The sequence below is a fragment of the Callorhinus ursinus genome, unplaced genomic scaffold (assembly GCF_003265705.2).
Source record: "Callorhinus ursinus isolate GAN/ISIS: 27379988/994484 unplaced genomic scaffold, GSC_fseal_2.0 scaffold9, whole genome shotgun sequence".
Lineage (NCBI taxonomy): Eukaryota > Metazoa > Chordata > Mammalia > Carnivora > Otariidae > Callorhinus > Callorhinus ursinus.
The window spans coordinates 19,483,170-19,496,902 of NW_027397071.1; the positions used below are offsets into that span (position 1 = coordinate 19,483,170).

Sequence of the window (13,733 nt, forward strand, 5' to 3'; positions counted from 1 at the left end):
ATAATTATATTTCTCCAAGTCTTCTTTCACTAAAGGGATCAGCAGGTATCTCTCTAGAAAATTGCCCCCCACCCCCGCCAAGTCAGCAAATTACAAGAGTATCCTCTTCTATGCAGAGGAGAATATTTTGTCTTTATTGTTTCTTTTATAAAGAGGCACATATTCCACCATGCCCACACTAGGTTCCTGCATTTGGTCATCTAACATATGCGTGTGGTGACTGAGCTGAATATCTTAAGATTTTGTGGAATCTAGACACAAAATTGTGCTATCACTTTTTCTAGATAATGATGATATGACTACTCTAATAAATAGTACTGGAATACAGCTTAGAAAATGTAGGTTAGGTATTAGGGAAATGATTAGTTACCTAAAAATATATGAAATTAATTGCATTTGATTATATATTCTATGTAATTAAGTTTATGCAATTTGTGTGATATGAATATATGTATATATACATACACATATTTGACACACGTATACATATGGGTACACACAAACATATGTTTGGTATCATCTGTTTACAGTATAAATTACAAATGTTACTTTCATTCACTCCAGGGGTGAATGAAAGCAAGATTTGTCATTTAATTTTGGATGGACCAAAGATATTTTAATTTTTCACTATTCATGGGAAATAGGAGAAAAGTTCTATATTAATTCTCAGTAATGTTTATTAATAAAATTAAATATATGCTTAGCATTAATACTTCTGAATTATTTATGGATTTGGTAGTGATTGGTATATATGAATTTGGAACTATGTTGATTTACAAATCTTTTTCTCTACTTTGAATTTTAATTAGAACTTGAATATGAGAAATATTGATCATATACTTATCAGTGATAAATTTTTTGAAACAGCACAGATGAAATCAGGCATAGGTTAATTTAATTATATATTTATAAAATGCATTATCATATTCATTAGTCTAAACATTTGTTCATTTAACCTGGTGCCTACTATGTACTAGACACTATTTAAACGGAGTATTTATAGAAGTATTTAAAAGGAGTATTTAAAATTGTAACTACCATTTTATGACAACTCAGTAACTTTAGAGTGATAAAGCCAGAAAAGAAAATATGAATCATTGGTAAAGTGGATGTTTATATTTAAAACAACAAATTAACAGCAGTATTCATAAGTAGAATTTAGCCATGCTAACAAAAAAAATTGCATTTTCCCCTTAGTAGCTTAAGACTGTGTATTAAAGACTAGAAAGGAAGGGATACAGCTTTTGTTTTGCTACCAAGGAAAAGTGCAGAGCTAAGTCTTAGTCTAGAATGCTTATCATTTTAGATACAGACTTTGAATGAGCAGCTAATAGCTAAAATTATTTAGGAGATAAAAATTGGTACTGTGAGGATTAGCTTTAATTTTAAGTATCCATAATTGAAGTGCCACATTATGATTTTAATGTTATGATAATCTTGTTAACAAGCTGTTGTGTATATACTATCATATTTTAATGTAGTTGCAAAGCTTAAGTAAACCATAAAGTAAATTGCTTTTTGAATCAGGCTTTTACAAGTGGAAAATTAGTGGTTTACATGTTTTGAATACATATTTTGTAATTATGCTTGGCATTTTCTACAACTTAAGAAGAATAATAGAATGAGTTTATAGATAATACATTATTGTTCATAACACATTGGCATCTTTTGTTATTGCCCCTTCTAATTAGCTTGGGTTTATTCCACATGTACTATAAAATAATAACTGATTGAATTTCTTTTTCTGTAATAGTCTTCTCTTCTGGAAGATATACATTGTAGTTTAGTTATGCTATTTCTCAATTATCAGCACATTAACTTTTAACAGAAAATTAATACCTTTTCTTATCTAGTATTTGTACAGGTTATTATGATATATACTGAATTACATCCATTGGGAGTGTTTGGGTTTATTAATCTTTGGGGAAGGAAAAAAGTGTATTATTCTGATAATTGGTGAAGATAGTAAGTTAGACTTTTTTCTGACTTTGTTACTTCAGTTGACAAATACAAAGCATGGCAACTTGATAGTCTAAAACAGAAATAAGCACACTTTTGGGGCACCTGGGTGGCTCAGTCGGTTAAGCCTCTGACTCTTGGTTTCAGCTCAGGTCATGATCTCAGGGTCCTGGGATGGAGCCCCACGGCAGGCTCTGCGCTCAGCGGGGATTCTGCTTGAGATTTCTCTCTTCCTCTCCCTCTGCCCCTCCCCCCTGCTCATGCTCTCCTTCTCTCAAAGAAATAAACAAAATATTTTTTTTTAAAGAAGAAGCAAACTTCTACATAAACATCCATATAGTAAATACTTTCCACTTTCTGGCACACACAGTCTCTGTTGTTGTTATTCAGTTATGCTGATGTAGTGCAAAACCAGACACATAGACAATATGTGAACTAATATGTGTGGCTGCATTGGTGTGGCTGTGTTCTAATAAAATGTTATAGAAACGAGCAGCCAGGTGGATTTATCCCATGGGTCATAGTTTATTGGCCTCTGGTTAAGAGCAGACTTGACATAAATCAATTAAAATAAATTTCAGGTGCGCCTGGGTGGCTCTGTCAGTTAAGTGTCTGCCTTTGGCTCAGGTCATGATCTCAGGGTCCTGGGATCGAGCCCCGCCTTGGGCTCCCTGCCCAGCAGGGAGTCTGCTTCTCCCTCTCTCTGCTCATGCTCTCTCTCTCAAAAAAATAAATAAAATCTTAAAATAAATAAATAAAATAAATTTCAAAAAATAATTTGGTAAATATGTTAACGAATTTGTGATTGTCTCTGATAGACTAATACTGAAAAATAGTACGAAGCTCTTCCAATTTTATTAACAAAGATGACTATAGAACATTTACTGAGTGTCATTATTTCCCAGTTTCTGGGCTATTCCTTGAAATTGAAGAAGTTGTACTTCCTAGATTACTCATTCAAGTAAATAAGCATAATTCACAGATAAGCCTCCAATTGCAATTGTAAAATCACCAATACGCAACCAATATGAGGTCTTGGTGTCAGTGCCACTGAATCAATTAAAATTAATTTGTTATGTTTATGGTTTAGAGTTAAAATGTGGACTAACCACTGAAGAACCATCTACATTATGAAACAGTATAATGTTATGCTTCATTTTGGCACTAGTTTGCCACAATGTGGTACCTGTAAAAATACAACACTGTGATATCTTAGTTTGTTAATTATTCTGATAAATGTGTGAAGAATCATGGCATCTACTAAAGTTACCATACATGATATCTGATATTGATTGGAAATATTGTGATGTGTTCCATGAGCCATTATTTTAACTCCTTTATAAAGTTTTATACCCATGGAACCATCGAAGGAACTTCCTTCGTTTCAAAAATTTAACCAATCTATAGATCTGTGAATTATAAATAATTGATTTACTTCTAGTCCACAAAGAAGTTTTTTTAGTATTAAATGAGATGCCATATGGGATACTCTGAGGTCTTTTTAAAAAATGCTCTTGATGTTTAAAGTTCAATCATCCAAATGTTTTCCAAGAACCTTCTAAGAAAATTAATTTAGTACATTTCCTAACTTTTAGCCTTATAGTTCTCTCGCATTTTAAGGGCCATTATTTTGGAATGCAAATAGAAGAAATAATAGTCATTTTATTTTGAAATCTTCCATAATATCAACTTTCATCAAGTTTTAGTGAAAATGAGTGTTTTGTCATTGGACTCCAGAAGTAATACTTTTAATGGATATCAGTGCTGTTTACAGACCAGTCATCTTGCCAATATCTTCCTCTATCTTTCAGGAGACTTTGGAAAAATCTTTTTATTTTCATTATTATTTTTTAAGATGGGAAAGAAAAATGATTTACAATAAGGTTAAATTACTTACTGGTATTATATTTGTCATTGTCATATTTTCCCCCCATATTTCATTTTTCCTTCATCCCCTTAGAAGTTATTTATAATTTCATATTCTGTGAGAGAATATTGCTTGAGACATTTCTCACCCAGGGGTAAGAATTGTGTTGAAATTTAAACAGTTTGGATGAAAAAGCTGTTTTGGAGATCAGATTTTTTCTTTTTAAAAGAGCGAAACAAGTATAAGATTTTTTTCAATGCAAAGAAAACCTTACTGGGTTTGACACATAATTATAATTAAATGACTATGAATAAAATATATTAATAATTTATTTTTTTCTTTTTCAGTTTTTATTTAAATTCCAGTTAGTTAACATACAGTGTAATATTAGTTGCAGGTGTAGAATTTAGTGATTCATCACTTACATACAATACCCTGTGCTCATCACAAGTGCACTCCTTAATACCCATCACCCATTTATCCTATGCACCCACCCATCCCTCCTCTGGCAACCCTCAGTTTATCCTTTATAGTTAAGAGTTTGTCTTATGGTTTGCCACATGGCTTGAAAAAAAGAGAGAGAGGCAAACAACAAATAATTTAAAAAGCATTAGATGCCAGTTTGAACCAGTCACTACCATTAATTAAAATCTGAGAATCATTCCTTGAGTTGGGTCATTCCATTAAAATGAAAGTCTACTATTATTTGTTATTAGTATAAAACTTATACTGCAATTCATATTTATTCAAGATTATTCTGCCCATCTGAAATCTTTAAAGAATTGATGTTCTTTCAGTATTTCTACCAAAAATCTGCATGATTTTAAGGGTCATAACAAATATATTTGTCACATAATTTTTCTATAGATGATGTAGTTATTTCAAAAAGGTATCATGTCTATATTGATTCTAATAAATGCTATTTGTAACCTATAACTGTGAGCAAACTAGGATTTTCTAGATATAACTAAATTATTACATGCCTCTTATTATTTTATATTTATTATTATTTATATTATTTTATCATTTTGTCTGATTATATATAACAACAAATGCAGTTCAAATGTGATGATACATGGAACCTTGAATGCACACTGGAATCATCTTGGGGAGGATAGGACTTTTTAAAGTATTCAAAATAGGTATAGCAGTATGCCTTAAAAAAGTATACCTTAAAAAGCAGTATACCTTACCCATACCATCCCCAATACCTAAGCCAAACTCCAGACTAATTAAATGAAATGGTGTGTGTGTGTGGTGGGGGGAGACTATAGTTAGTATCAGTATTTTTAAAGCATCCCAAGTAATTCCAGAATGGAGCCAAGGTTGAGGACTACACTTCCATTTGGCCTCCATGAAGGCTATTCTGCACAAAGCAGCCAGAAACATCTTATTAATTTATCAAATCATGTTTCTTCTTCACTCCAAACCCCTCAGTGACTTCCTACCTCTCACTTGGAGTAAAAGGGAAAATTCCAACAATGCCCTATATAATCTGGATCCTCTCCACTGTTGCCTCGACTTTATATTTTATGACTCAGTTTCTCACTTACTTTCAGCCACAGTGGCCTAAATACTTAGAAATTAAACAATACATTTCAAAATAACCATGGAACAGAGAAGAAATCATAGGGATATTTAAAAAAGTATTTGGAGCTGGGGCGCCTGGGTGGCTCAGTCATTAAGCATCTGCCTTCGGCTCAGGTCATGATCCCAGGGTCCTGGGATCGAGCCCCGCATCGGGTTCCCTGCTCGGCGGGAAGCCTGCTTCTCCCTCTCCCACTCCCCCTGCTTGTGTTCCCTCTCTTGCTGTGTCTCTCTCTGTCAAATAAATAAATAAAATCTTTAAAAAAAAGTATTTGGAGCTGAATAATAATGAAAATAAAACATCAAAATTTTATAGATGTAATTAAAGCATAATTTAGAGGAAAGTTTACAGCCACTTTGGACAGTAGTTTTACAGTTTATTGTAAAAACTAACTGTCCTTGCCATTTTTACCATAATTGAAAAATGATTATGGATATATGTCATTATTTTAAGTAATAAAAAGATTTAAAAAACCCAAATTAAAAAAAAATGTTTTGCCTAATAGGATCAGGAATAAGGTGAGGCAGTATACCGTTAACATTCCATTTCAGTACCTTACTAGAATCCTAGCTAATGCAATAAGATAATGAAAAGAAATAAAAGGTATACTGGTTGGGAAAGGAGAAATAGAACTGTATTTGTTTACAGATGACATGATTGTTTATGTAGAAAATCTGACAAAATGATGAAAAAACCCCATTGGAATTAATAAGGAATTTATATCAAGGTTGTAAGAGAAAAGTTAATACACAAAAGTCATTTTTCCTAATATCAGCAATGAGCAATTGGAATTTGAAACAAAAAATAGCATTTACATTAGCATCCAAGAAAATGAAATATGTATATATAAACCTAGCAAAGTATGTACAAGATCCATAGGGAGAAAACTATGAAACTCTAATGAATGAAATAGAAGGATGAAAGGAAGGTAGAAAGGAAGGAAAGAGATATCCCATGTTCCTAGATAGGAAGACTCTATTGTTCATCTGTCAGTTCTTTCCAACTTTATCTTCATATTCAACAGAATCTGAATCAAAATCCCAGCAAGATATTTTTGGTTATCGGCAAACTGATTCTACAATTAACATGGACAGGTAAAAGACTCAGAATAGGCAATACAGTATTGAAGGAGAATAAAATCAGAGGACTGACACTACCCTACTTTAAGACATTCTATAAAGCTACAGTAATCAAGATGGTATATTGGCTAAAGAATAGACAAATCAATGGAACAGAACAGATTGTTCAGATATAGGCGCATGCAAATATACTCCACTGATCTTTGACACAGGAGCAAAGACAATACAATAGAGAAGGGATAATCTTTCAAGAAATAGGGCTGAACAATGACTTCCACATGCAAAAAAAAAAAAAGAAAGAAAAGAAAAGAAAAATCTTAACAGACCTTACCCCTTTCACAAAAATTAACTCAAAATGGATCGTAGACTTAAATGTAAATTGCAAAACTAGAAAATTCCCATAAGACAACATAAGAGAAAACCTGCATGATCTTGAGTTATCAATGACTTTTAGTTACAATAACAAGGCATGGTTCATGAAAGAAAGATTGATAATCTGCACCTTATTAAAATTAAAAAAACTTCTGCTCTTTGAAAGACACTGCAACAGAATGAGAAGACAAGCCACATTTATTAGGAAAAAAATTTTCAAAAGACAGATTTGATAAAGGACTGTTACAAAATATACAATGAACTATTAAAACTCCATGATAAGAAAACAACCTGATTAGAAAAAGGGCAAAAGATCTGAATATATAACTCACCAAAGAAGATACACAGATGGACAATAAGCATGTGGAAATATGCTCAATATCATACATAACTAAGGAGTGGCAAATTAATATAGTGAGATGCCATTATACCTGTTAGAATACATATGTTTCAGAAAGTGAAAACACTGACACCACCAAATGCTGACAAAGAGGTGGAACAAGAGGATCTCTCATTCATTGCTGATGAGACTGCAAAATAGTACAGCCACTTGGGAGATAGTTTGGCAGTTTCTTACAAAACCAAACATATTCTTACCATATGATTCAGCAATTGCACTCAATATTTACCCAAATGAATTGAAAACCTCCTCATGAAGACCTGCACATGGATGTTTATTGTAGCCTTATTCATACTTGCAAACGTTGGAAGGAACCAAGATGTTCTTCAGTAGATGAATAGATAAATAAACTGTAGTATATACAGACAATGGCATATTATTCAGCACTAAAAAGAAATTAGTTATTATACCATGCAAAAACAGAGGTAACTTAAATGTGTGTTATTAAATGAAAGAAGCCCATCTGAAGACTACATAGTATATAATTCCAACTACTTGACATTCTTGAAAAGGCAAAACTATAGAGATAGTAAGAAGATCAGGAGTTGCCAGGGGTTTGGGAGGAAGGGTGAATTTGTGGAGCACAGGGATTTTAGGGCAGAGAAATTGTTCTCTGATACTATAATGGCGGTTACATGTCTTTATACATTTATACATTTGTCAGAATTCATAAAATGTAAAACATATTACCCTTATGTAAACTATGAACTTGGGGTGATAAAAATGTGTCAATCTTTTGAAGGTTGACTTTTATCCAGCATACGGTTTATTTTTGGTGAATGCTTCATGTGGACGTGGCAGGAATATTTATTCTGCAGTTGTTGGGTGTAGTGTCCTATAAATATCAATTAAAGGCTGTTGATGATGTTATCTAGATCTTAAGTATCTGTGCTGATTTTTATTTATTTTAGTATTTATTTTTTCTGAGAGGAGGTTATTAACACCTTCAACAATGATTTGAGATTTCTCCATTTTCTCCTTTTGGTTCTAACACTTTTCATTTCATTCTCATCTACCCCTCCCCCACTTTTCTGTCTGCTTTTAGAATCTTTCAGCCCCACTCTTTAAGCCTCCTGCACACCACTAGAATTCTGCCTATGTTCAGTAAGGAAACAGACATGTATATGTCTTCTTAAGTTTCCAATTATAATGTCTCTTTCTTCATCCCAATAATCATTAAAAGTTTTGCTGATTTCTCCTCAGCTCATCTTGAGAATGTTCTCCCCTCTCAGGAACTTTAGTTTGTGTAGTTTTCTTTGCTTTCTCAGGTCTCCAATGCCTCTCCTTGTGGTTTATTTGGCTTTTTCTAGTTTTTGGCAATGGGAGCATTGATTGGCTTCCTGTGACCTACTACATTCTGCCTAGAAGTTGAGGTCTCCACTTGTCTACTTTAACACATTGTTATGGTAATGAGTTATATCCTGAGTAAATATAAGCAATTACATGTCATTATAACTTTAAAGAAAAACAAATCTCTTTTTCTATAATTTATTTTTTGTTTTGTTCCTTTCAAGCAGAATATTGAATCCACTTCCCCCATCATTTTTTCTAAAATATAGGCACATAAGAAGTTTTCATCCCTGGTTCTCTTCTCACTGCTTTCATGCCTTTAGTGATATAATCTACTTCTTTTGCCTTTATCCACAGTCTGTATATTAGTGTCTCCTAAGTCTGTATTATCTGCCATATCACTCTCTTGAACCCCAGAGCCATGGTTCTAAGGCTTATTTGACCTTTTGAATGTTCATCAGGAACCTCAAACTCAACTGATCAAAACCAAAATTTATTTGCTTTACTTTTCAGCTGGCTCCTACAGTCCCAGGGTTCTAATTTTGGCTCTGTCACTAGGACTGTCTGTAATTCTTAGTAATCTCCTTAACCTCCATGAACGTTATTTTTCAAAACACTTTTCAATTTATATTTCATTTAAATGAATCAAAATAGAACAAGGTCATTGCTTGTTTTAAGACAAGATTTTATTAAGTGTCTAATTAGTATTTATCTTTTTTTCAAAACAAAAATAGTGTATGTTCAGGTTACCTCAAATGCAAGTGAAATAATTCACTACTTTGAAAAGAATTAATTGGTCAAGTTAAACAAGGAACAATTAAGGATAACTTGGTCCTGTCAACTCAATTCAATGCTCAGAAGTATAGGTTTAAAAATCCCAAGAGACAAAGCAAAATTAGTTTTAATTGAGCCTTTTATATGACCACTTAAGCACTTACTTTTCCTAAAGTATCTGTTTTTACAACTGAAATATGCGACCTGTTGTCTTCTAATTTCTTTAATTCCCTCTTTTCTCAGGAGAGAGTTCTGTATCATTAAGTATGCTATACCTGGGTGAATCCAGTCAAATGACTTAGACTTTGGTGTAGGAAAATAAATATCAGTGAGATTCTTTAGGGATAGATAATGTCAAAGATACATTTAGCATGCGTCTAATTAACGTTTTATGAAATAAATGCATGTTAAAACCTTACAAATAGTGAGTTTTAGGACAGAGTTTTAGGACATCATACAATAGGATATAATTTGCAAAATTATGTTTAATTTCTTTCCATTTTTTGTTATTGTAGTATTCACAATTGTGCCTATTCCTAAAGAAATTGTAAGTGTTTTTATGTGAAACAAAATCTTTTGGTATCCTTATAATTATAGGATATATAAGTTAAGGAACAGGTGTTACTTGTATGAAGCTCCGGATTGGATATTATATCCCATTATATATACTCCCCCCTCAAAGATGTCTGCATTACCTGAAAATTAAGATTAAGAAAAATGACATTTAATATTAACAAATTTTCTTTTTCTAAATAAAATGTGATAAGACTTTTCATTACTCACTAGAAATGAAATTTTATTGCTACTTAGCGTAATTGTTCATAAAGCTACCCCAGCTTAAAAAGCATTTGAATGAATTTTATTACTTCAGTGACAAAATAACTTCATTGAAAGTTATTTTCACTTTAAAGATGGTCTTAACATGTGGCATCCAGGGAGAAATGGGGTGGAGTTTTCAAGTATTTTCTAAAGATTACTTTTAATTCTTCAATGAAGATATTAGCACTTTCATAAAGGTGTTTTTTTAAATGTTGACAAGATTAACCATGGAATACATGATAATATATAAGCAGTGTCAAAAATAACCCTAAATGACCATCTCCACGTATAAATTTCAAAAGCTACTTTGTATAGAAGACTTTGTTTTTAAGACATGTTTTATTTAATAATCAAAAGGAAAAAACAACTTGCTAATCTTTAAATAGTAAGATACTATGCTGCTATCATTTAAAACATGCTGTGAATTGTGTAAGACTGTTGAATCACAGACCTGTACCTCTGAAACAAATAATATATTATATGTTAAAAAATAAATAAATAAAATAAAAAATTCAAAAAAGGCACATTTTTTTCCCCAGAATGCTTTCCATCTCTCTGTTTTTGGGTAGTTTTATAGATATTTGTATATGAGTATGTGAGCCCATATTTCCATTGTCAAAAATATAAATTCAATCATGTTATTAGGAACAGTTGCCATCATTATAAGTAATTATAAAACACCTTTTTGATTAATGTCTTTTAAGGGTTTTTTGGTCATACTATTTTTAGCCTTAATATAAAATAATAATTCAGCAATTCTTATGTTGTCTATAAAGGAAGAGCATGAAAGAAGATTATTATAGTAACTCAGTGATATATTATAAAGAAGAGTATTTCCTGTAGGGTAGTCCAATTACAAAATAGTAAAACAGGAACAAAACACAATAAAGTATTTTTTCTATTTGTTTCAGTAAGTTTAGCACAGCAGGAACTGTGACATTCCTCCTGACTGGTGTGTCAAATCTGCAGTTTGAAATGTAACTGCAAATGGGAGTTATTTTAAAGACATCAAATATAAACTAATAACCTTAGCCATATAAATGAGATAATTATACAGCATTTAATATATTTAATTGCTTTTATTATAATTTCATACCTTTGGTTTGAGAAAATAATGGTTTTATTTGAAAAGATTAATAAACTTGTATGTTGAAGACATATAAGAACAAAACTTTGAAGCATTTAAATGCTGCTTTTACCTGTATCAGTTTTTTTGCAGATTTCTATTTACTTGACTGTCTTGATGAGCCAGTTCAGTTCAGTTGGGAGGAAAGAATGTTACTGGTGGTATAAATTAAACAACAACAACAACAAACATACCAAAAATTGATATAGGATCCAGTAGAATTTTTGAAAAATAACCGGAAATCATTTCAGGGTCACACCTGGGACTCTAGCATAAGACGAAAAACATGTTCATTATATGGGTTTGTAGAAATTTAAAACATACATATTTTTAATGCTAAGAGGTCTAGGTTTCAGAAGTGTCAGCCAAGGCAAGAAGGATAAGCAGGAGAGCTCAGACAACTACACCAGACTTTTTCCAGTTCCAAAAGTCAGGGTGTCAGAAAGTGAGTCTTGAAATAATATACCCGGGATTTTTGATAACAGAAATTTCTGAGGGAACATACGTGGGACGTCCAAAGGACAAATGTACTTTGAGTAGTAGAAATTGCTTCTGACTCAGTGGTGCCTTGTCTGTTTCTTTTACAAGTCCAGAGTTCTTACTGAAGTGGTAATGGCCCTCCACCTATGTGAGAGCATGTTTGATGGTTCCTGGTAGCATGACACAGTTGTACAGTCTGTAAATGGGGAGGCTAAAATGGTTCAGACAGAAACTTCTAGTCTTGCCCTCTGACATCTTGGTGGTTCTTATTCAGGCAGAAGAAAGATTTGTCTTAATTAAGGCTTATGCTCATATGTTCATAATTAAATAGTTTTAAGAGCCTGAAAGAACTCACTAAGAGCCAACTGACAGAATTGTGCTGTATCCAACTTCAAATTTATCTGGAGTGTGTTTCACTGCCAAGCTTTTGGAATGTGTAGTCTGAACAGTGTGACTCCATGCCTTTACCTCCCAGTCATACCTCAACCCACCACAATCTGGCTTCCTTGCATCTCTTTTTCTGTGAGGCATAGTGCCCTTCACAAAGTAAAAGCTCAGTTGACATATTGATGTATTTTGATTTAATTTATTTTGTTATCTATCATTTATATCCTGCTTCTAAAATAAATTAAAAAGGGGATCTGCTTGCCTGAGGATAAGATACTACTAGTCAAATAATAAAATAAATCATATTTATCACTTATTGCAAAGTAAACAATTAAGAAGAGGAGTCAGAAAATTAAAAAAAAAAACTGCTAGGCAGTGGATAGTTACTGCACATGACTGAAAATTCAATAAGAGAGAGTGGAGGCAAACCATAAAAACAGTTTCACAGAACACAAGGAAAAAGGAAATAAAAGAGACAGTGTCCTTTGCATTTGCTGTTCCCTTTCCCTGTATATTGCCTGTATATTGGCATGACTTGCTTCTTCTCTTGCAAACGTTACCTTCCTAGAGAGGTCTTCCTTGGCTGCTATCTAAAAGTAACCCCACTTACATCATCATCATTTCTTGTCCATCTTTCCTTTTTTTTTTCCCTGAGAACTCATAACTAATTTACTATATATGTTTCTTGTTTATAATCTTTAATGTATCTCCCTCAATAGAATAAAGCTCTGTGAGGGCAGAAAGTTGTGTGTGTTTGTTCACTGTGTATCCCTAGCATGGAGAACTGTTCCTGGGACATGACAAATGCTTAGTAAGCACTTGTTGAATGAGTGAATGAGTGAGTGGGTGAATAGATTTAATAATTATATTTGACACACCGCCCAAAGATAAAGACAAAAGTGGGCTCTGGTGTGGAAATCTGAGAATGCTGGACAAATTAGGTATGGAGATGTGGTTGAAGGCCTGGAAATGAGTGAAATGAAACAAAGAAAAGACCACAGTAAAATCTTAAAGAACTCCAAAATTTAACAATCATTTATGGCACCTGGGTGGCTCAGTTGCTTAAGTGTCTGCTTTCAGCTCAGGTCATGATCCCAGAGTCCTGAGATGGAGCCCCTCATTAGGCTTCTGCTCAGCAGGAAGCCTGCTTCTCCCTCTCCCTCTGCCTGCCGCTCTCCCTGCGTGTGCTCTCTCTCGCTCTCTGTCAAATAAATAAAATCTAAACAAACAAACAAACAAACCCAAAACCAAGAACAACAACAACAAAAATAAAACCAATCATTTAGGAAAAGAGTGGGAAAACTCAAATAAAAACAGTGGTCACTGGAGAATGTCAAATAGGCATAAGAAAATAGATTTTTTAAATTTAATTATAATTAATATACAGTTATATTAGTTTTAGGTGCACATTATAATATTATGATTCAACAATTCTATACATTTCTTAGTGCTAAGAGTGCTCTTAATCCCCTTCATCTATTTCATCCATCCCCTTACCTGCCATTCTGTTTAAAAATAGAATGTTTTTAAAGTGAAAGGAACAATTTTTAAGATGGAGAGTAGCCGACTTTATTGAACGCTCCTGAAAGATC

The 13,733-nt window shown here is 32.8% G+C and overlaps 1 protein-coding gene across 2 annotated transcripts in view; it reads left to right on the forward strand.

Moving 5' to 3' along the window:
- Positions 1-13,733, forward strand: part of DPYD (dihydropyrimidine dehydrogenase) — a 798,492-nt gene that overhangs the window by 102,666 nt on the left and 682,093 nt on the right. The window lies entirely within an intron of this gene.